Consider the following 25,779-nt stretch of genomic DNA (forward strand, 5'->3'; position numbering starts at 1 on the left):
GGCCATTTTAGCCATAGGGCTTTCTTGCGCAAGAAATTAACATTGCCTGTCTACACTGGCCTCTTGAGCAAGAATACTTGAACAAAAGGGCTGATCGCAGTGTAGACATACCCTGACACACAATTGGGGCCAATAGTGCATTTGTAAGCTGTTGATCCCCACTTTTTGTTCAGAGCCTAAGCATATGTTCTGTGCTTAGCTCCTATGTAAGAGCAGGGCTGGAAGGCCTTTTCCTGCTTAGCTGTAAGGAGCAGGTACTTGGTAGTAGGCTCTGAAGAGGCTCTCGAGAATTAATCGTTTAAATAATTATCAATGAACTGGAAGTCAGTATAAAACCACTGCTGGTAACATGTGTGGGTGACAAAATACTACCAGAGAGATAAATAAGACTGAGATCAGGGCAGTGACATAGGGGCTATATCTAGACTGCAGGCTTCTTTCAGAAGAAGCTTTTCCGGAAGGCTGTGTCTCCATTGGCACCCCTTTCCGGAAAAGGGATGCTAATGAGACACTTCGGAATCATAACTGTTGCGGGGGATTTAAATATCCCCCGCGGCATTTGCATGAACATGGCTGCTGCTTTTTTCCAATTCGGGGTTTTGCCGGAGAAAAGCACCAGTCTAGACGGGATCTTGCAGAAAATAAGCCCTTTTCCGGAAGATCCCTTATTCCTACTTTCAAGGCCAATGGCTGGAAGGTGAAACCAAATACATTCATATTAGAAATAAGGCACAAATATTAGGCTTCACCATGGGAACAAACTACTGAAGTAAGTGATGGATTCTCCATATCTAGATGTCTTCTAATGAAGACTGCGTGCCTTTCTGGTATGTGCTTGGATCAAAACTTAGCAACTGGGATATATAGGATGGGTGGGATATTCAGGGGTCAGATTTGATGCTCTCATGGTTCCTTCTGGCCTTTTAAAGTCAACTAATCAATGAAAAACTGTATGTGCCACAGAGAGCAGCCTCTGTTGCTTTACTATGCTGTCGGCTTGATCCCCAGACTCAGCTGTGGGATGATTCAGGGGAAGCCATTCAAACATCCAAGAGGCTGGCCAGGATCAGGACACCAGCCTTATAGGGGACAGGTGAGAGCAGCAGTGATATCACAAAGGCCTGTTGCAGGACCTCAGCCTATTGGGGAAAACTGGTGGGGAGATGGTGACCTCATAGAGAGACCCTGACATCAGCCAGGCAGGACAGAGGTGCAAGGCAGGACAACCTCAGACACACCCATGGCTCTGAAGCAGCAAGGCTCCTTTTTAAGGTCTCTCTTTGGGGACAGAGAGAATTAGGATTAATTGACATAAGCATGAAGAGGAACCTCATCAGAGTTTTCTCCTTTCCTACTACTGATTTTGTAATCCCTGTATAGAAGGTAAGACCCTCAGACAGGTCTGAAACCTGTTCTGTCTGATCCACCTGATACCAGCTGAATTCTAGGTGTAGCAGTCACTCAGTTAAGATAATTTGATTTCCTACCAAGGACTCTGTCCCAGAGAATCACTGAGGACATTGGGGTTTATCCTTTTAGGTTTCCCTTTTCCTCTTTCCTTCTCTCTCTCCTTCTCTTGCTTCTTTTCCCCCTATTCCTTTCTTCCCTCCACCAAGGAGGTGACTGCCTGTCCTAGGGAGGAGAGGTTGCAGTCACTGTGGGAGGCCCGCATAAAGAGGTGGGGCTGGAATTGGTGTGAGACTGATCCCCTCCAGAGGTGTCCGGGGCCATCCTTCAGGACATCTGCAGAGACCCCTCTGCTTCTTACCTTTCAGGGTACGTCTAGACTGCAACGTTTTTGCAGAAAAAGGTAGGCAAAATGCGCTTCTCATTTTGGGTCAAATTTCAGAAAAAAACTCTCTTTTGGAAGATCCCTTCTTTCTCGTGGAAGGAGGAAGACAGGGCTTTGGAAAGAGCACGTCTGCTCTCCTGCAAAAAAAAAAAAGAGGACGAGCAAATGCGTTCCCTGGGTGCTGCGGAGGTATCCCGAAACCCCTCCCCCCCACAGTCTAGACATACCCTCAGAGTCTCAGTGCTCATTGGCCAAGCAGGTGGCTATTGACAGGGAAGACTCAGGTCATTTTGTTATCTTTTAAGACCACACAAATAGTTCACAAGCAATCATGTATTTAATTGATGGTGTTGCTTTTCTCCGGTTATTGTCCCTGGGCAGTTCCTAATTCTCTCTAATATTCTAGTTCTTTTCAAATACTTACTGAATGATGACTATCAGCAATTGGTCTGTAACTCATTTGAGAGGACTTTATTCTGATCAATCTGTGTGTCCCAATGGGCTGGCTAGGGACAGGCCATCAACCTTGCAAGGGACAGGTGGGCATGGCAGTGACATCACAAAGGCCTGTTGCAGGATCTCAGCCTATTACGGAATGGAGGGTGGGGGTGACTTCATTGAGAAACCCTGACTTGACCCAGGCTGGACAGAGGTGCAAGGCAGAGGCAACTTCAGATACTCCCCCTTATGGCTTTCTGGGAGGCCCTCCCAAAAAGGTGGTCCTGAAATAGTGCTCTGGGACCGATCCCCTCTGGTGGTGACCTGGGCCATCCTTTCGGATGTCTGGTGACTTGAGACCTCCCACCTCTTAGTGTCTCTGTACTGAATGGCCAAGCAGGAACTATTGTCAGAGAGAAGTTTTCCCAATTGTGACCCATGACTGCCCTTCCTTGCAGGCTCTTCACAAGGTCTTGTGTGACCTCAAACATGCTCATGCTGGGGAACCTGCTGGCAGAGTCCCCAGACATGGACAGGCTCCAATACATCTTGGAGGTGAGCAAAGTCAGGAAGGGCGGGGCATTTGCACTGGGGAGAACTGGAAAGAAGAGACTGGAAATCCATTTTCAGTCTGTCATCCTAGCCTGCACCCTAGGGGGCCATCTTTGCTTAGGGAAGTCAGTGCACAGCTATACTGGTCCCTTCTGCCTTAAGGGACAGGGGAAGGAGTTGGAACTTCAAATCAGGACCCTGGCTAGCTTTGGGAGTGAGAGCCTTAAACACCTCCCCCACCACCATCACCACTCAAACTTCCTCTGCCACCTCCCATGAGATCCAGGAAACGATGCTCACACAGTAGTATCAGAGGAGTAGCGGTGTTAGTCTGAATCTGCAAAAGTGACAAGGAGTCCTGTGGGACCTTATAGACTAACAGATTTATTGGAGCATAAGCTTTCGTGGGCAAAGACCCACTTCATCAGATGCATGTTGTGGAAATTCCAGAGGCAGGTATAAATATACAGGCATAAGAAAAGAGTTCCAATCAAGAGTAAGGCTAGAGATAACAAGGTCAATTCAGTCAGGGAGGATGAGGCCCACGATATTGCTGGGTGAATTAAGGGTACCGCTATTGTAGATTATACCACTATTATAGGGTACCACTATTATAGATTGATGATATTGCTGGGTGAGTTAAGGGTACCACAATAGTACCTTAACTCACCCAGCAATATCGTCAATCTATCCAACTACACACTCAGCCTGGCAGAAGAATCTGTACTATCTTGGGGACTCTCTTTTTGCCCCACCACCTCCACAAACATGCTACAGTTCTGCGGTGATCTGGAAGCCTACTTTCGCCATCTATGACTCAAAGAATACTTTCAACACAACACTGAACAGCGCACTAACACACAGATGATACCCTCCCACCAACATCACAAAAAAAAGAACTCTGCATGGACTCCTCCTGAGGGTTGAAATGACAGTCTGGACCTCTACATAGAATGCTTCCGCTGACATGCACAGGCAGAAATAGTGGAAAAACAGCATCGCTAGCCCCATAACCTCAGCCGTGCGGAATGCAATGCCATCCACAGCCTCAGAAACAATTCTGACATTATAATCAAAGAGGCTGATAAAGGAGGCACTGTTGTCATCATGAACAGGTCTGATTACCAAAAGAAGGCTGCCTGACAACTCTCCAATACCACATTCTACAAGCCACTTTCCTCAGATCCCACTGAGGAATTCACTAAGAAACTGCACCATCTGCTCAAGACGCTCCCTACACAAGCACAGGAACAAATCTACACAAACACACTGTTAGAGCCCCTACCAGGTTTATTCTATCTACTACCCAAAATCCACAAACCTGGAAATCCTGGATGCCCCATCATATCAGGCATTGGCACTCTCACTGCAGGACTGTCTGGATATGTAGATTCTCTACTTAGACCCTACACCACCAGCACTCCCAGCTATCTCCGAGATACCACTGATTTCCTGAGAAGACTACAGTGCATTGGAGATCTTCCAGAAAACACCATCCTAGCCACCATAGATGTAGAGGCTCTCTACACCAACATCCTACACACAGATGGAATATAAGCTGTCAGGAACAGTATCCCTGATGATGCCACAGCATAACTGGTGGCTGAGCTCTGTGACTTTATCCTCACACACAACTGTTTCAGATTTGGTGACAATAAATACCTCCAAACCAGTGGCTCCGCTATGGGCACTCTCATGGCCCCATAATATGCCAACATTTTTATGGCTGACCTGGAACAATGCTTCTTCAGCTCTTGTCCACTAGCTCCCCTTCTCTACTTACTCTACATTGATGACATCTTTATCATCGGGACACATGGGAAGGAGGCGCTTGAAGAATTCCACCACGATTTCAACAATTTCCACCCCATCATCAACCTCAGCCTGGACCAGTCAACACAATAGATCCACTTCCTGGACACTATGGTACAAATAAGTGATGATCACATAAACACCACTCTATACGGAAAACCTACTGACCGCTATTCCTACCTTCATGCCTCCAGCTTCCATCCTCGACACACCACACGATCCATTGTTCTACAGCTAAGAACTAAGGCTACATCTAAACTATACTTCTGTGTTGGCAGAGGGATGTAAATGAAGCACTTCAAAAATGCAGATGAAGCGGGAATTTAAATGTCCCATGCTTCATTTGCATAATCGCGTCATGGTGCTGTTTCGAACAAGTGCCATTTTGAAGCTGAAACTGCAGTTTAGACACATTTTTTTCAACAACGCGGTGCCTTTTTGAAAGATCCTGTACAAAAAATGAGGAGTACAGGATCTCTTGAAAAGGCATCCCATTGAAAATAAAACCGCGTCTAAACTGCGGTTTCAGTTTCGAATGGCGCTTGTTCAAAACAGCGCTATGACGCGATTATTCAAATGAAGCACGGGTTATTTAAATCCCTGCTTCATTTGCACTTTCAAAGTGTTTCCTTTACATCTCTCTGCTGACAGATGGGTATAGTTCAGACGTAGCCTATGATGCAACCGCATTTGCTCCAACCCTTGAGACAGAGACAAACACCTACAAGATCTTCACCAAGCATTCTTGAAACTACAATACCTGCCCAAGGAAGTGTGGAAACAGATTAACAGAGCCAGACGTGTATCCAGAAGCCTCCTACTACAAGACAATCCCAACAAAGAAACCAACAGAACACCAGGGGCCATCACCTACCGTCCTCAGGTAAAACCTCTCCAATGCACCATCAGTGATCTACAACCCATCCCGGACAATGATCCCTCACTTTCACAGGCCTTGGGAGGCAGGCCAGTCCTCACCCACAGACAACCTGCCAACCTGAAGCAAATTCTCACCAGCAACTATACACCTCACCACAGTAACTCTAACTCAGGAACCAATCCCTGCAACAAGCCTCGGTGCCACCTCTGCCCACATATCTACACCAGTGACACACCATCACAGGACCTAACCAGATCAGCCACACCATCACGAGTTCATTCACCTGCACATCTACCAATGTAATATACGCCATCATGTGCCAGCAATGCCCCTCTGTGATATACATCAGCCAAACTGGACAGTCCTACATAAAAGAATAAATGGACACAAATCAGATATCAAGAATGGTAATATACGAAAACCTTTAGGAGAACACTTCAATCTCCCTGGGGACACAGTAGCATATTTAAAGGTAGCCATCCTGCAACAAAAAAAACTTCAAGAAGAGACTTCAAAGAGAAACTGCTGAGCTACAGTTTATCTGCAAATTTGACACCATCATTTTAGGATTAAACAAAGACTGTGAATGGCTAGCCAACTACAAAAGCAGTTTCTCCTCTCTTGGTGTTCACACCTCCACATCAGCTGCTAGAAGTGGGCATCATTGTCCCTGACTGAATTGACCTCATTATCTCTAGCCTTACTCTTGATTGGAACTCTTTTCTTATGCCTGTATATTTATACCTGCCTCTGGAATTTCCACCACATGCATCTGACAAAGTGGGGTTTTGCCCATGAAAGCTTATGCTCCAATAAATATGATAGCAGGGCTGGCTCGAGCCATTTTAGTGGCCCGGGCGTGCAGCGCTGCCTCCGGGCACACGGTGCACGTGCAGGCCTGCTCATGGGACATAGGCCCGCCCCCCTCAGGGCACGATGGCCCAGCCCTGGGGTGCACAGTGCATGCGCGGGCCGGCCATGGCCGCTGGTGCGCAGCCAGGGGCCCACACCCAGGGCGAACGGCGCATGCGCTGCCCAGCCCGGCCACCGCTGCTGCCATGCACGCCGAGCCGTGCAGGGTCCCGCGGCTGTAGGGGAAAGGGTGCTGCTGGCTGCGCCACGGGGCCAGCGCTGCGGGAGCCGGGTGCACAGCATCTGATGACAGCTATAATGGATGCCGCGCACCCCTTAAAGCTGCCATGAGGCGCCCCCCCATCAGTTGGCGCCCTGGGCAGCTGCCCGGCTCACTCACCCCTCAGTCCAGCTCTGTCTGTTAGTTTACGTCTATACTTGCAACCTAGTTCGAACTATGGATGCAAATGTAGGCGATCAAAATTGCTAATGAAGTCGGGATTTAAATATCTCGTGCTTCATTAGCATGATCTCACTGGTGCGTTATGCTGCTCAACAGCTGTTTTGAAAGTGAAAGTGCGCGCTGGGACACGTTAGTTCGAAACAAACCCCAATGTCTATCCAACCTGCTCTTAAATTTCTCCAGTGATGGAGATTCCACAACCTCCCTAGGCAATTTGTTCTAGTATTTAACCACCCTGACAGGCAGGAAGTTTTTCCTGATGTCCAACCTAAACCTCCCTTGCTGCAATTTAAGCCCATTGCTTCTTGTCCTATCCTCAGAGGCCAAGGAGAACAATGTTTTCCCTCCTCCATATAACACCCTATTTGATTCTTTAAAACTGCTATTCTGTCCCCTCTCCATACTGTGTTTTCTAAACTAAACAAGCCCAGTTCTTTCAGTCTTCCTTCTTAGGTCATATTTTCTAGACTTTTAATCATTTTTGTTGCTCTTCTCTGGACTTTCTCAAATTTCTCCACATCTTTCTTAAAATGTGGTGCCAGAACTGGACACAATAGTCCAATTGAGGCCTAATCAGCACAGAGTAGAGCAGAAGAATGACTTCTCGTGTCTTGCTCATAACACTTGTGTTAATTTATCCCAGAATCATGTTTGCTTTTTTTGCAACACTGTCATACTCTTAACTCATGTTTAACTTGTGGTCCACTATGACACATAAATCCCTTTCAGCAGTACGCCTCCCTAGACAATGACTTCCCATTCTGTATATGTGAAACTGTTCCTTCCTAAGTAGAGTACTTTGCATTTGTCCTTATTAAACTTTATCCTGTTTACCTCAGACCATTTCTCTAGTTTCTCCAGATCATTTTTAATTTTGACCCTATCCTCTAAAGCACTTGCAACTCCTCCCGCTTAGTATCATCTGCAAATTTAAGAATTGTACTCTTTATGCCATCATCTAAAAATCATTGATGAAGATATTGAACAGAACCAGTTCCAAAACAGAACCCTACGGAACCCCATGTCTTATGTCCTTCCAGCATGATTGTAAACCATTAATACCTACTCTCTGAGAACTGTTATTCGGTCAGTTATGCCCCCACCTTATAGTAGCCCCATCTAAGTTGTATTTGTTAATGTTTAAAACAAGGGCTCCTCCTGCTCTAGGCATGTACCTGGGGGAAGCAGCAGTGGTTACATGCCAGGCAGCACATGCCTAGCCAAGTGGAGGGGAAAACTGCAACTGGAATGCTCCTGCATTGTGGAGTCTGTTCCAAGTACATCTCTGCCATCTTCCACCCACTTGGCAGCAGCTACCCACAGGTGGCTCATTGTATTAAGCACTGCAGACTGAAGGCAGGGGAAGCGCAAGTCCAGGCAGAACAGTTTAGGCAAGTTCTGGTTCATGTATCCCCGTCTCCCTAATGTGGCTTCTCCCTACTTCTGTTCAGGCACCCAGGATCTTGCATGCATATGCCGCGTGCATGCAACGAGCTGTCCCCCAGTTTAGAAGGCACTGTACCTGAGGGCTGGATTAAGGGGTGGGGCTGGCTGGGCACCTGCCTGGGGCACAAACCTATGGGGGTGCCTGATTGAAGTGGGAAGGGGTGCCACGCGCCCGGGGGTGGAACACACGTATGGCTCGGTCCAGTACTGCTGCACCCCACCAGTTGGCTGAACTTGTTATGATTAACCAATATAATTTTGATAGTTTAAATGGTTACTTTTTAAAATGATATTTACATACATCCTTAGTCTGTATTGGTTGGCTCCCAAGGGCCAAAGACCACATCAAGAATCTCTTTCACTTTAAGTAAGCCATCCTGGTAGAGAACTTCCTACTGTTGAGTAGAATTTGTTGAATAGCTGCCAAGCATTGCCTTTCCTCTTAATTCAACCATACAACAGCCATGCTGTGAGATACAGCGAGTGAAGTGTGGGATGCCAGATGAGGCCATGATTCTGAATGAGCAGATTCGGGTGGAGTAGCAGCGGAATGGGAGACTGAACTGGCATCATGAGAAGTTTGCAGAACCAGCACTATCCCAGCCACACTGGTGCAATGGGAATAAGCTTAGTATGATCAGTCCAGAGTTTTGAAGATGACATCGGGAATGATTAGGATACGGGAAAAGATATGTAGGAGAGCTGATTGCCAACTGCAGTGGAAGATGTTAGAGAAGGAGCACATACTGAGGACCCTCCAAGACCAGAGCAGGTGACATTTCCTGATCTTCTTTGCAGCAAACAGCTTGATCGTGGGAACATCCCAGGCTATGCAGAACTGAAAGACATCCATCTTCAGAATCGTTCATGACTTTGGGAGAAATTCCTATTGAGAGAGTCCGTGACATGATTCTGCATCGTGGGCAAGTGGACAACTACTGAAGCAATGTTCTTCATGATACAAAACTGTCACTGATTGACTGTCTCTGGCTATAACCTTTAGAAGTTACTACAATGTAAATGTTAAATAATAATAAGTAACATGTATTTGTTGTTCATCATTTTCATAGAAGCTAAAAGAATGTGTCTCTTGGTATAACTAAGGGGAAAGCTCCACTTTCCAGTAGGAAATGGAATAATAAACAATTCTGGTATGAATTTAAAGAAAAGATAATGGCACAGCTAAGACACCAACAAGAACTGCTTCTAGAAAGAAATATTCCTCTCTTAAGGGGACTGAAAATGAATAAACCATTGTAGTAAAAATATTTCCATAAAAGAAGAAATGAGATAGAGACCCTTCAGTTTGCTTTCAGAGTCTCAATGACTATGGCTTCCAGCAAGTCTGTTACCATTTAAAAACCTCCTATTGTGTGGGAGGAGAAAAGGCATATTGAGCCATGCACACACTCAAATGTTTTTAATACAAGATAAGAAATTTTAAAGGACAATGAGCATTTGTGTCAAGCTGAGAGAAGGCAACTCCTATGACCTAGATAACTAGTTATGCTTTGTAAAATGTTGTTTTAAAACATACATTATAGCTTGTACAAAAATCCACTTTTTCAAATCTATTTTTCTTGCCATTTTCCCCTTCAAACACACTTTTTAATGACACACAAATCAAAGAAGCACCATTTGTGTTCTTGCATAACTATATGACTACTAGAATTTCTTTGCCATGCCATTTCAAAGTTACGATATGACTTAAAGGAATTAATTCATTTGGTACGTGGACAGTAAATACCTTGCAAGTCTCTAATGCAAGAACAAATCATTCCATGCATATGTGCATTAAGATGCATCTTTGTGGAATTTAGAAAGACTATAAATGAAGGTCAATTATTGCTATACCTCCTCATGGAAGATACCCTTTGATAGAGCTTTGGAGTTGTGCAGTGATCCCAGATTTAAAATAATAATCTAAGTGGTATCTCCTGAACCCTGGTTGGTTTATGTGGGAAATTCATTGCAGACTTTGGAGCTATGTTTTTATAGGTCTGACAGTACAAAACAACATTTATTAAGCAGCCAAATAGTGACGACGGATCCTTTCCTACACATATAGATAGCAGCTTTAATGAGAAATATCTTTTCCCTTTTCAGGCAACTGTCCTTTTAAATGAAGATTTTGCCTCTGAATTGTCCTCTCATCAACTCCAGAATAAGTAGACTACAACTCATTCTACATGTGTATGAAGGTAAATGCCATAAGAATTCTGAAATTTTCCAAGCATATTTTTGTCTTGCTTAGGTTTTGCTTCAATCACCTGTTCACATATGGCTATTTCTACTTTAAATACTACTGATAGCTTCATATAGTATACTTGTAACTACATACAGTACTGCAGAGAAAAGCAACCTGTGTTTGTAGCATGAAACTACCACACTATATAGTATAAGGCCCTGTAGGAGGCAAAGCAGCAAGGAAAGGCATTAGATTAGAAGTTCCCTGCTTCCAGACCTTTCACTGCAGTGAGAAAACGTCCTGGCATTACATAGCTTTTTCCAGCTGCTTGAGTACTTCCCGGAGGTAGAAGAAGGGCTCCAGCAAGGAGCCAGCTCAGCAGGGCTACTCAACACGTGGCCTGCGGGCCACCTGCGGCCCCGTTCGTTTGCGGCCCATGGTGCAGTTTGGGTTTATGTGGTTCTCAACACACGGCTGGGAGCCGAAACAAAAAAGTAATAAGTATAATGGTCTTCTGTTGATATGCGCTTTAGTAGTAAATTCCTGGACTGTCATTGCTCATTAAAAGTGCTGTCATATCGGTGGAAATTGAGTAAATATTGCATTTTATTAATATCAGCAGAACTGACTAAAATGGGACCTGCGTGTTGTGTAGTCTTTCCTTAGTTTTTGTATTCATGCCCATCTCTCTGAAAGAAGTTATTTGCATATATTTGCATATGTTTGCATATACTTGCAACCAGACTGAAGTTGCAGCCCTCCACATGTGCTCTGAGTATCAATGTGGCCCCTGAAGCTTCCAAAGTTGAGTAACCCTGTAGTACAGCCTTTCCCCAATGCTGGAGTCTACCACAAACCCAAACCCTTCACGTGTGTCTTCACCCTACTTGCCTAAATCATGACTCATCATTTACACTCCTATTCACATCCGTGCTAGTGGGGGGTATGCATGTGTATAGTCTGAATGCTGCCAAAAAGAGCATGTAGTGTAGGTACACTACTTCTACTGTATCACTACACAATGCAGAATTTGTACCCAACTAATGTTCCCTGCCAAATTTTATTTTTTCATGCAGACTTTGTGATTTCCACCAAAATGTCTTCGGTTTTTCCAGCACGGATTTCTGCTATCAGCCCTATATAGCTGGGGCTGACAGCCCAAGTCCCAGCTGTGCATTAAATATTAGACCATAAGGAGTGAAACAAAAGCTAGTAAATGAGAATCTAACCAGGCCACATGTAAGGAGCCAAAAATTAAATAAGCCATTGGCCATTGCCTGTAAACTGCCTAGAATTAATGCTGGGTACTTATCAGCCACCTATGAAGATAACCTGAGCCCAATCCTGCAGTCCTTATTTCAGGCAAGATTGCCACTGAGCTAACGGAAGCATTGCCTGAGTAAAGCCTGGCAAGAACGGTCACTTTGAGGTAACACTATGGAGACGAACTCGCACTTCAGCTAAGGTCATGAGGCTGGGCTGAGCCCTACTAGCTGCTGTTGGGATTGGGCCTCCCACTCCTGCCTGGTGTCAGGAGGGAGAGTTAGGGTTGGGCCTGGAATCCTTCGCTAGGGGATCTGGGTCTCACACCCTTAAGAGAGAGAAGGATGCTGCTGGCCTGGTGCCCCCAGCAGGGATTAGAGGAAGGGGGGCAGGTTGGCTGGCACCCATGGTAGAGGGAGGGGCTAAGCCTGGCATGAGACGGGGTGGGGGCGGGGCCTGGCATCACTAGCTGGTGGTCTGCCGGACTGGGCTGGGCCTGACAGTGCACCCCTATGGCGAGAGGTGTTTGGCCGCTAAGGTTCGCCTCCCACCATCAAACCACTTCGGACTACATTTCCCAGAATGCGTTGATGGTGCGTGATGTTACCGGAAGTAACCATCGTCCTGTTTCCGGTGCTGCAAGCAAGTAACGGCTAGGAGAGACTCACAGAGAGTATCTCCATCGACTCGGCGCAGCGTTGCGGACTGAGCCAGGTAAATGTGGCATCCATCCGTGCCCACCTGCCGTGTCCTAGCCAGACAGGCTGGGCCTAGCTCTGCCCTTCACGTGTCGTTCCAGGGGTGCTGGATGGGCTTGGTGGGTCCTGGGCTCCACGGTTGGGCGCTGGGGCTGTAGCGGGATGTGGAGCCGCACGTGAGTGGCTTGAGATACAACATCACAATCTGCTCCTGGCGCCAGACCCCATTCCTGCTCCCCTGGTAATGGGCCTAGCCTGCGAACTGAGAATAAGCAGTAACATCTGTCGTGCTCCACTCCGCTTTCCCTGGGATTCCAGCGTAATCCCTGCACTTGGCGGGGCTGGTGTGGGAGAAAAATCAAATAACTCCAATTGTGTCTAAAGGGGGGAACTGTGCAGAAATCATAACTTTCTAAAAGAAAACTGCTGTAAGGGTTAAAAAGTTTTCCAGGCCTCTCTCCCTGTAACAGAGAGAAATCAAATTAGCTCTAATCAAAGACCCTTACAAATGACTATCTCAAATTCATGGATACTCCTAGTCTGTCACAATTTGTCATGTAAACCCTTATCTTTGTCACAGTTTGCCTTGTAGACTCCTCCACTCAAGTTCTCATGTGGCTTTGTGTACTGTAAAAACTTACTTCTAGCACTCCTGGGGTGAACAGAAGTCTCAGAGTACTTCTGCTGAGACTTTGATATGTTAAAGAAGAACAATCCACAACTGAACTGTCTAAGCATTCTGTATAAAGACTCCCTGAATCTGTCTGTCAGGGCTGCTGCTTCACTCTTGGAAGTGACAGCCTGCATGCATGCATCATAAAGTTTTCTCTTCTAAGTTTCTTTCCTGCCTCACTGATTTGACCTCCGGCCTCGGACCCTTCTGGGGGCTCTGTACCCCAGGGGAGCGAGATTTCCCCCTCAATTTGGTGTCAGAAGTGGGATGGCTTGGAACTCCAGTTGGAAAGGCTGATGACGGGGAATGGGAACGGACTACAGCGCGCATCTGGAGGGTAAGGGATCCATTTAAAATCCCCCGGTCCGCCTCCCTGTTCTCGTCACCAGCTGGACCGGCTGGCGGTAAGAGTCATCTTTTACTTAAAATTTTTTGTTAAGAGGCTTGAGGGAAATTTAAAATGAAAACACTGGGTATAGCCAAATAGGGGTTGGATTTTGTTGTTGTTGTTGACTGATTGGTGGCGAGTCCAAGCGCATGGTTTTGAGTGAGTAAAGTCCGGAGTGGGACCGCAGCCGCACCAGCGCTGTCAGTGTCACTGCACAGCTGCTGAAAGCAAGGGCGGTTTCCCCCGGCACATAAGGAGTATGAGTGAAGCTGACAGTTTGTGTGGACTCCCACACTATCCTTGGAGAGGGTAGTGCTGCTGGACGCCTGTACTATCCTTGGAGAGGGTAGTACTGTTGGGCTCCTGCGCTGTCCTTGGACAAGACAGTGCTAACATGGATAAGATTGCTCCCTCAAGTCTGTCTCCTACTGAGGGGAAAGGTTTCTCACAGCCTGGGACTCCCTTGTCTCAGATGATCAGTCAGCTAGGTATTGCCTGCAGGTTTGAAACTAAGGAGACTTAAGGAATTATTGAGCATTTGGAATGGCTATACTCAGGGGAATTCCCAGAATACATGACAACTAGAACTTTGACTTACAAAAGCTTGCTTATCTTAGAGTTTTCCTCGAGGAAAAACATCCTAACCAGATGGAATATTGGTGCCTCTGGGAGGATGTGGCAGTAAAAAAAAAATATAATCAGAGCATTATGGCTAGCAAAAAAGATTCTATTGAAAAGCTGCAGCAAGAATTGGCTACTCTAAAGAAACAGCTTGATTCCCCAGATGTGCCATCTGCACCCCCACCCCGCTTTGGACCCTTGTCAGCTGAACATTCTTTCCTGTTATCTCCCTGTTCTCCTGTAAACCTTATGGGACGTGACTTGTTGTGTAAATTGGGTGCAAACCTTCTCTGTAGAGAGGAAGGGATATTTGTTGACCTTTCCCCCTATCAGGCTCCAAATTTGATGGCATTACTACTCTCAGAGGAATCTGATGAGACCTCAGGACATACACCCCTCCTGGACCTCTCAGATGTCCCAGAGACATTGTGGGCAGCCCATGTGAATGAAGTGGGGTTGCTAGCCTCTGCAACACCAGTGCAAATAACATACAGACACAACAAGCCTTTCCCAAGGGTAGCCCTGTATCTATTGGCTAGGGAGGCACAAGAGGGCATTAAGCCTGTAATCTCTCCCTCCTTAAACAAGGGATACTTGTGTATACAACTTCACCATGTAATACACCTATACTACCTGTGAAAAAGCAAATCTATAGATTTGTAGAAGACTTAAGAGCCATTAATAAGTTTGTAATCCCTAGATTTCCAGTAGTACCTAACCTGGTTTTCTGTAATAGATTTATGTTCTGCCTTCTTTTCTATTCCAGTGCATAAGAATTCCCAATTTCTCTTTGCCTTTTCCTTTCAGAGTCATCAATTAACCTGGACATGTTTTTGTAAAGTTATTGTAAAAGCCCTACTCTGTTTTCTCAGTTTTTAAAAAGCTGACCTTAATTCTGTCTCTCTTCCCTGCAGTTCTGTGTTAGTTCAGTATGTTGATGATGTGCTAATTGCTAGTGAAACTGAGGAAAGATGTAAAAAACTGATACCTCCTATGTGTTAAAGTGTCTTGCTAAAAAGGGTCACAAGGCTTCCAAAGCCAAATTGCAATTTGTAAAACAAAGAGTTCAGTACTTAGGACCTTTACTTTCAGGAGATGGCCGCCAGTTAACACCTGAGCGAATCTCACATGTTTTTTCCATTCCTCACCCTTTCACCAAAGTCAGGTACACAAATTTCTGGGTACTGCAAAATATTGCAGACAATGGATTCCTAACTTTTCTGAACTCACCAAACCCCTTACTATTCTACTCTTAATCTTAGCTCCTGACCCAGTGACCTGGTCCCCAGAATGTGAATCTGCTTTTCTTTCCCTTAAAACTCTTCTGCACAGTGGGCTTACCTAAATATAGCAAGCCTTTTACTCTGTTTTGTCATGAACAGGATGGAATTGCAGCTGGAGCTCTCTGTCAACCCCTTGGACCCACACCTCGTCCAGTAGCTTATTTTTCTGCAACACTGGACTCAGTAGCCCGTGGGTTCCCACTTTGTCTGAGGGCAGTTGCAGCTACTGCTGAATTACTTTAAAAAGGCCCAACCTGTCACATTAGGCCACAGCATTATCTTACAGGTCCCTCATGCTGTCTCTGCTCTCTTACAGTGACACCGCATTCAGCACCTATCTGTTCAGAGACAAACCCTGTATAAGAATGTTATCCTCTCTTCCCAAATGTGGTAATTCAAAGATGTAATGTACTTAACCCAGCTACTTTTTCTCCTTTACCCTCTAATGGTAAAGCACATACCCATAACTGTGAAGAACTGCTTGAGCACTGTGTAAAACCTCCCCAACAATTTGTCTGATCAACCGCTGGAAAATGCAGATCTTGTATTGTACACTGATGGCTCATGTAAAAGAAATTCAGTTGGTAAAGTAGAGGCTGGATATGCAGTGGTCTCAGATAATGATGTTTTAGAGGCCTTTTCTCTTCCAGGAATCAAAATCAGCTCAGTCTGCTGAGCTCATTGCTTTAATTCGTGCTTGCCTTTTAGCTTCCGGACAGTCTGCTGCTATTTATACTGATTCAAAGTATGCTTTCTCTGTCTGTCATGCCACAGGACAAATTTGGAAACAACGAGGTTTCCTTACCCCTTCTGGCTCTGCTATCTCTCATGGTCCCCTTATCTCCCAACTCCTTGATGCTATTCAGCTACCCACATCCCTTTCTATTACCCATTGCCCGGCCCACACAGGTGCCACTGATCCTGTTTCTCTGGGTAATGGGAATGCTGATGCAGCGGCCAGACATGCAGCAGCACATGGACCTCTGACTCCCTTTCAGATTCTGGTCTCTTTCTCTCCCTGTTTCTTTGCAGGCCCTGATAGAACTACAGCAAGCTACTCAACCTGCAGAGAAAAACCTTTGGGAGAAAGCAGGCTGCTCCTTATCCTCAGCTGGGATAATGGGTGCACCTGATGGCTGCCCAGTTGCCCCAAAAATCTCTCACACGGCAGCTTGCTCAGGTGTCTCATCAAATGATACACATGAGCAAAAGGGGGGTGGCCTCACAAATCCCAAAACAATGGTACGCCCCAGGCATGCACCTAGAAGCTGTCTCAAGAATATCTAATTCATATCTAATTCATGTGTGATTTGTAAGCAGTTTAATGTTGCAGGAGGCCCACAGGCTAGCAGCCACACAGAAAGAAGAAACCTAGACATAAAATGACGGTTAGGAGAGCTTGCACCTGCAGGTAAAGGAAGCCCTCCCAGCACCTACTGATGTGCCGTGCCACAACATCCAACCAGGCGACTACGTGTTCGTGAAGGAACATCGCAAAAAGAATTCCCTGACAGCCCGGTGGAAAGGACCGTTCCAATTGCTGTTCATCACCCACACAGCAGTAAAGGTGAAGGAGGGCCCCTCGTGGATCCACGCAAGTCATGTACGCCGAACTGCAGATCCAACAGAGCTGATTGACCCCGTCACCCAGGACCCCTCCCTGGAGGAATCACCTGAGGACGAGGTTCAGCGGACCGAGGTGGCACTCTCAAACCAGACTGTTACCAAACCGGCCTCCACCAGGAGCTTCGAGGTACAACCTGAGAGGTAGGACTGTGCCAGAAAAGACCTACAGGTGAGCCTGGCGCCCCATAGCTCTCACAAAGGGGAAGCCATTCCAGTATTGAGTGAACTAAGAGACTACGAAATCTCGAAGAGTGCCTGCAGAGGCAAGCCAAACAATACTAACTGATTAAGTTTAGTTAAAAGACTGCTTTGCTAGTTGCTAGATAATTACTATATTATTATTATCCTTTCTACTTTAGAAATTTAAGATACTATAATAGGATAAGGATTGTTTTCCTTCTTTTAGTAGTCAGAATAGCCTTAGTATATAACTTTCCCCACCCTTATTGGGAAGCCCTGCAAAAGGTTGTGTCCCTCACCAATATAAGTGACTGTTGGATATGTGAACAGCTTATAAAAGGCTCTGAAGGCCTTTTACCATTACAGTTTATCCCAACTCCTGCCTCCCTGTGGACCAGACCCCTAAAATTCAGATCTACTGGTAGTCAGTACTCTACAGGAGAGCGGGAGTGGGTAGATGCCCAGAATGATAACACTGTGCCAGAAGTACATAGTCATGGGGGGGAACAGGCAGATTTGGCATAAAAATCTGATTGCCTCAGAGATTCCCCTTACTCAAGCATTACATCCATAAGGGAATGCTTCCCTTATGTTTCCCTTATGTTTTAAAAGCAATATTGGCACTGGTAAAGATCTGGGGGTGAATGGGCAGTGGATCATTTACCCAACTGATAAAGAAAACCTCCCTCTAAGATAAGAATTCATCCCAGCAAAAGAAGAATACCTAAGAATGTCTAGAATAACTTTGAGTAATACTCCAATAGGAGTATTAAAGGGGGGAATTGTGGGAGAAAAATCAAATAACTCCAATTGTGTCTAAAGGGGGGAACTGTGCAGAAATCATAACTTTCTAAAAGAAAACTGCTGTAAGGGTTAAAAAAGTTTTCCAGGCCTCTCTCCCTGTAACAGAGAGAAATCAAATTAGCTCTAATCAAAGACCCTTACAAATGACTATCTCAAATTCATGGATACTCCTAGTCTGTCACAATTTGTCATGTAAACCCTTATCTTTGTCACAGTTTGCCTTGTAGACTCCTCCACTCAAGTTCTCATGTGGCTTTGTGTACTGTAAAAACTTACTTCTAGCACTCCTGGGGTGAACAGAAGTCTCAGAGTACTTCTGCTGAGACTTTGATATGTTAAAGAAGAACAATCCACAACTGAACTGTCTAAGCATTCTGTATAAAGACTCCCTGAATCTGTCTGTCAGGGCGGCTGCTTCACTCTTGGAAGTGACAGCCTGCATGCATGCATCATAAAGTTTTCTCTTCTAAGTTTCTCTCCTGCCTCACTGATTTGACCTCCGGCCTCGGACCCTTCTGGGGTCTCTGTACCCCAGGGGAGCGAGATTTCCCCTTCACTGGGAACTCTGGAGGGCCAAACAGCTGTGCCTCATGCTACGCTGGTGCTTTCCATTTTAAACGCCTGTGATGTAACTGCTGCTTGTTCTCTGGGGTTCTGTCTTCTCTAGTTCCTAGTCGGCATGTGGGCGGGGAATGTGCACAGGGCCAGGCAGGCGTGCTGCATGCACGGAGCCCCCCACGTGTAACCGCTGAAACTTTCAGCAGTTACAAGTTTACTTAATTTTTAATATCCCTAGTTCCTAGGGCTTCGGGGGAGAGAGACAGACTGGTGATTCTCGGAAAGGATAACGGGTTGTAAGTAGGGGCCCTACCAAATCCAAGGTCCATTTTGGTCTGTTTCACAGTCCTAGTATTTGTCGTACCTTGGTGTTTTCGTACCTCAGTACCTTTGGTGGTCTGGACTGTCAGTGTCAGCGTCGTCTGGTTAGGGTTGTCCTGGCGCGCTTCTGACAGGACCTTTACTCCGTTGTTAAACTTTCAGCTGCGTGCGTAACAATCGGTACTCCCTTTATTTAGAGTGTTAGACCCCGTGCACTTGGGTCAACACAAGAGATCTCTGAGAGGCCCCGGAAACGACAGATGCAGGCAAGGTTTGAAATCAATCGAGCAGGTTTATTGTCAAATGCGAAGCTCTACCAGTTGGTAACAGAGATCAGTACAATGTTACACCACTGGGCACTATGGCCCGCATTGACAAGGTACCAACACCGGGCAGGCCTATTGCCATATAACAAATATTAACAGCAGTTAGTCAAAGTTAAGCTACTGTGCACTCTGTAAGTTTAGGCAATGACACCTGCCGTTCAGGTGCCTAGTGCGCCCCCCCCAAGGTCAGCCGGAGAGCACCCTCTGCAGTGTCCTTTTATAGACAGGTACAAACAACTTACATCATTTCTTTACGTACCAGGTTACCACCCTCTGTTGCCTAGTTACCACCCCTCACGTTACGGAAGGGGGGCTTACTTACTATCCTTTATGCTGTCAATTCCAACCTGGTCCTGAACCTAGGTCAGTATGTGCATTAGTTTTTAGGGAGTTTTTGTACCAAGACATTTCTTATTAAGATGTTCCAATACTCCCCTTTGGCTTACAGTCTGTACCCAGTGCCTCCCTGTGTCCTTCCATGCTCGATCTAACTTACACAATCACACAGTTATCAATAGGGCCTCTTTCTTGGCTCCTGTTACTGAACCAAAGTCTTGCTCACTAGATTGCAGGCCTGTTGCTGTTTTCATGTTACAGGCCTCTATTTAGGCCTGCTGACTCCATGTTACTGACCCTCAATTTACTACATTCCCCCACTTTTTATCCTTTTATGGGGAGGATGTTTACCCATCGTCCCGGAAAAGCATAATGTATGAACTGAAGGTGACCCAGTGGGCTAAACACTGTCATCTGGACACCTTTGTTGTACCATTCACACACTCATGCCCCGTCTGTCCCTTAGTCTGCACATTCCCTCGTACGACTGATGGACAGATTTTATTTTCCAATTTTTTTTGGTCCCTTATGGTGGGTCTGGGAATGTTAGGGCCGGGACCGTACTGAGGAATGCAGGTTTTTTGATTGAGTTTTAACAGACTTTTCAAATAATTAATATGGAAATGGTGTATCTTTTGTAGAGTATTTAGGCATATTTGCTCAGTGCACCTACGTATATATGGCATAACCTTATAGCCATTTGTAACTTGGTATTGTGATTTGGCTTGTGTGGTACTGCTGATAGCCATACACTTTAATTAGGGCATATATAATTACCATTTGTACTATTATTAATAGTAGACTGAGTGTTTTTTAGTGATTTTAAATACTGGGATAGACATTGTTAGAGTGTCCCCCACAAGATTATATATATAAGAAGCAAAACAGAAATTTGGAGTAGTGACATTATAAATGAGGCCTTTTATAATAAATGTTTTGTACTCCATTACTACTTAGTGCTGTCCATTCATATTATACATCAGCTTTACTGCTGGTGGTCACCCTCTGCAATAGACTGCTAGGCAAGAACCAGGAATGGCTAGCGTCTTTGTTCCATTGGTCGCAGTGCTCTGTGACACACCAGTCAGTTGTTTCTTATGGATTCTGTTTTCCAGACAACTTACTGAATGGACAGTAACCAGTTTATTAATTATTGCTGTGTTAGGATTTGGGATTGGTCCCAGACACTGAACAAAATTGTTTGGAATAATATGTGCCTCGGTTTAGGTTTAATGTCACTGATCCAAATCATGATGGGGTAATAACAGGGATTTGTTTTTTAACCCAAGTTGTAGTTTTATACACTTAATTTTCTTTTGTGATTTTCTCTCTATCCTTTTTTTTTTAAACCCTTTTTTATATTTGCTCCTGTTTGTTGATTTTTCACCTATTATGGCTAAACAATTTAGCAATGCTATGCACATTGTAAATGGTGTACAGCAAAAATACAATAATAATACAGTGATATAGCAATAGTGGTACAGCAAACAACAATTGGTTTTACATAATAGCCAAGTTTAAATTAACTAACAATGATTTCTAGCTGATTGCCAACTTAATTATCCATATATGGGACATTGAGGTGAACAGTCTTTTATTTGTAGAGCACTTCATTTTTCTTTTCTTTCTTGATGCTTAGGCATTTCTTCACTGTGTCCTGGTATCTTTTAGTGTTTTTGTGCTGTGATACCGTCTAGTGTTTTTGATCTGTAGGATAAACCTTAAAAAACTTCAGTTAGTTGACATAATACAAGTTTTTGCTTTACATGTTTTGTTTTTAGTAACCCAAATTTAATAAACAGGTTAGTCGAGTTTGTTTATAATAGGGATCAAGTCTTTTATAATACAACTAAACTTTTGCAATTGTTGTACAGATATTTATTTTCACTGGAGGTTTATTACCAATTTTGTCTTCCAAATATAATGCTTAACTGCTAAAATAGATACTTACAATGTTCCATGAGATGGTTTATTGCTTTTCCATCAAAGTGTATAGCAATTTTACCAAGTTTTTAGAGTTAATTTCCTTGTGATACCAATTCCACTTTTGTTAACTGTTTAAAAGTACAAAAGTTAACCACTATTTTCCTTTAATATGCTATAAAAGAAAACAGAATTTATATCAAAATGAATTTTTAAAACAGGTGTATGTAAATACTTTGAGAATATTAAACATTCATAATGGTTTGTTGTGTTAGGAGTTCAAGGTGGAAACCTGTTGAAAAAGTTTGGTTAGCTTTATGCATTATTGCTATACCATTCTTATAACTGCATTTAAAAGTAAAAACAAGGTTATAAAATCCATACCAAAACTGACATTTTGTTAATGTTACCTGAACGTTATTATGGACCTTTAATGTTAAGGGTCTGGTCTCCCTTACATTTTCTTTGAATTAAAAAAAAAAATTAAAAAAAAAAAACTTTGATTAATAAAAGAAAAAAAAATTGTTTGCAATTGCATTCTTTGTTGAGGCATGAAATATATGTACATATATTGTACTTGAAGCCTTTTTGAACTTTGAAAAAAAAATAGTATTCATAAAATGATTATAAAATAGTGTGGTACCACATTTTAAAAAAAGTATAAAAATTGACTTTTGTTGCAACACAGTAAAAATAATTTAAAAAAAAATAGTGACGTGACATACAACATACAACAAAAACAACATACATGACGTACAGGACAACTCACAATTTAAAAACAAATGGCGCCAACATTACATTTATAACTGTACAAAATAAGAAAAAAAGTTAAACATTTAAATCAACAAATTATTACCTTATTTAAAACTATTAATAAAACCAAATATTTTGTATCAATTTAGTAACTTATGGCATTGCTCTTTACTTTATATTAAGCTTTATTTTAAAACTCTGCTATACAGGTGTACTGAAATAAAAAAGAAACCCATGTTTCAAATAAAAGTTAATAGTTAGAAGCGGGGGAGGCAGCTCTGCAGGAGCCAGTGTTCTAAGGACTGGAACCCACCTCCCCAAGTTGCTGCTTTAAGCACAGAGCCATCTCTTCTGCTGCCTCTGTAGCAGAGGCAACAGAAGGAGGCAGGTGGGAGCTGGGGAATCTAGCTGATGGGAGACACCAACAAGAGGGGTGTGTCCTATATCCCACCATCTCAGAATTCAGCACATAAGGCCAGCTAGCAGGAAGATGCTGATCTTTGCTGGCAATTTGTAATCAGGGGCTCTTTTCCTAGATCAAGTGGCTTAAGTACTTAGGCTGTGTCTTCACTGGTGCGATCTTGCACACAAGCAGCCGCTTTTGTGCCAAAACTTGCTGCCTGGCGGGGAGTTCTTGTGGAAGAACACTGACGTTCTAATGTATGAAATCAATGCTTCTTGCGCAAAATCTATGATGCTCCCGCTCAGGAATAAGCCCTCTGCGCAACTGTTCTTGCGCAAGAGGCCAGTGTACACAGGCAATATGAATTTCTTGCGTAAGAAAGCCCGATGGCTAAAATGGCCATCAGAGCTTTCTTGCACAAGAAAGCATCTACACTAGCATGGATGCTCTTGCGCAAAAGCACATCTCTTGTGCAAAGAAACATGCCAATGTAGACGCTCTCTTTTGGAAGAGTTTTTGCACAAGAACTCTTCTGCAAAAGAGTTCTTGCACAAAATCATGCCAGTGTAGACATAGCCCTAAGGTATTTCTCATGCAAATGTCAAGGTTGGCATCTATCTTCATAGGAAATAGCCAGAGGAGAAAGTGGTGGTCTCATCAAACACCTTATAACTTTTAGCTAAGAAGTCAGAGCAGTCACCGTCTTAGGATGTGGGATATGGCTCAGTTTGAAACCTTCAACCCCTCGGCCTTCCCAGGCAAACAGGTTTTCTGGGTGAGATTACAAATATGCTCTGGCCAGAAGATGGCCCACAGGCCAGGAGTTTGAGACCTGCTGTAGTGTAAACCAGACCTTAGCCATGGGCAACTGACAACGTAAAAAAAAGAGAAGTCCTTGTGTACACTAAGGGTATATCTACACTACGCACTAATTCGAACTAACTTAATTCAAATTAGTTAATTCGAACTAAGCTAATTCGAACTAGTGCATCTAGACTAAAAACTAGTTCGAATTAGCATTTTGCTAATTCGAACTAGCATGTCCACATTGAGTGGACCCTGAACCAAAGTTAAGGCTGGCCGGAAGCAGTGCTGGCAGGGCATCAGGTTAGGACTTAGAGCATGGAGCTGCTGTCTCAGGCTAGCCGAGTGCTGTGCTTAAAGGGACCCAACCCCCACCCCGGACAGACAGTTCTCAGGGTTCCCTGCTTGCTTGTCTACCTCGATGAGGGACAGCAAAGCAGTCCTGGCTTGAAGTGCCCTGAATGCCCACACTCAGCACATCACAGCACTCGGCCATCAGCCCAGCTGCACTTGCCGCAGGCTGCCATCCGCGGGGGGTGGTCAATCGGGGGGCTGCAGGAGAGTTTCCACCCCGCAGAGCCACCCCAGTCCTCCCCATCGGGGGCTCGTACCCTGTTCCTCCCTCACCTCCTTCCACTTACCGCTCCCTAGCCCCCCTTCCTGATGTAAAAAATAAAGGACACGTGTTCAAAAATAGAAACTTTTTAATTAACAAAACTGGGGGGGAGGGATTAACCTCTGGGGAGACTGAGAAAAGGAGCTGGGAGAGGGGAAGAGAGAGGGTGGGAGAGGGGAGGTGGAAACCTGGGAGGAGGGAGCTGGAAGGGGGAAGCCAGGGGAAGGAGAAGAAGGGGAAGTATCAAACTATGGTACGCCATATCTTCAGTACTGTGTACAGATGTGAGCTCCTCACCCCAGAAAATATATTTTGGTCTTGGAAAGGGTTCAGAAAAGGGCAACTAAAATGATGAGGGGTTTGGAACAGGTCCCTCATGAAGAGAGGCTAAAGAGACTGGGACTTTTCAGCTTAGAAAAGAGGAGACTGAGGGGGGATATGATAGAGATCTATAAAAGCATGAGTGGTGTGGAGAGGGTGCATACAGAAAAGTTCTTCATTAGTTCCCATAATAGAAGGACTAGAGGACACCAAATTAAATGAATGGGTAGCAGGCTTCAAACTAATAACAGAAAGTTCTTCTTGACAAAGCAAATAGTCAACCTGTGGAACTCCTTGCTGCAGGAGACTGTGAAGGCTAGAACTATAACAGAGTTTAAAGAGAAGTTAAATAAAGTCATGGAGGTTGGGTCCATGGAGTGGTATTAGCCAGGGGGTAGAAATGGTGTCCCTGGCCTTTTTTGTGGAAGGCTGGAGATGGATAGCACGAGACAAATGGCTTGGTCATTGTCTTCGGTCCATCCCCTCCAGGGTACCTAGTGTTGACCGCTGTCGGCAGACAGGCTACTGGGCTAGATGGACCTTTGGTCTGACCCAGTACGGCCATTCTTATGTTCTTCTGTTCTAAGCTCAGGGTCAGGGGTCTCACTGGACCACCTTGATTTTCATGCAAACCTGCTTCTGGGTTTGCATATGGCCTTTGGTGGCCAGGCTGGCAACTATCATGCCCTAGACAGCCACTTTCCTGTGCCTAGTGCGGAGGTCGTGGATGAGGTCCACGATCTCCGCACTAGACCAGGTGGGCGCCCGCCTCTTGCGGCCCCGGGCAGGCTTCTGGGAGCCGCCAGCCTGGTCCCGGGAAGAAGCGGAGGGCTGGGTGGCAGCGGGTGGCTGGCTCGTGCCGTGCCAGGTGCAGGGTCTGCTGCATGGTTGCTGGCAGGCTTGCACCTGGCACAGGTACCGTAACCAGACCGTGTCCCTTTAAGGGTTCCGGGGCCGGGAGGGGAGCAGATGAGTTTCCCTGGTTGTGCCTAGAGTGGCCACCAGGACAAGCTGGGAAGGGCTAGCCTCCCACTAGTTCGAATTAAGTAGCTACACAGCCCTTAATTTGAACTACTTAATTCGAACTAGGTGTTAGTCCTCGTAGAATGAGGTTTACCTAGTTCGAATTAAGTGCTCTGCTAGTTCGAATTAAGTTCGAACTAGCGGTTTGCCTGTGTAGCGCCTATGAAAGTTAATTGGAACTAACAGCTGTTAGTTCAAATTAACTTTGTAGTGTAGACATATGCTAAGAGTTTTAACATCTTGTTTAAGAGGATGATATTTCCAATTTAGAAAAGTCCTGAGTAGTAAATCACTGTAGTCAATTATCTCCAATTTCAGCAGGATCGCTCTTAAGTTACGCATCTGTGTAATGGTTGGTAGGGTCAATGGCAACTGCGCAGTCTTTTAGAAATTATTGTATGTTATTGGAAATTCTCTCAAATGTTGTGCAAAGTGC

The sequence above is a fragment of the Pelodiscus sinensis genome, chromosome 1, assembly GCF_052426305.1.
Source record: "Pelodiscus sinensis isolate ZL-2025 chromosome 1, ASM5242630v1, whole genome shotgun sequence".
In the NCBI taxonomy this organism is placed as follows: Eukaryota; Metazoa; Chordata; order Testudines; family Trionychidae; genus Pelodiscus; species Pelodiscus sinensis.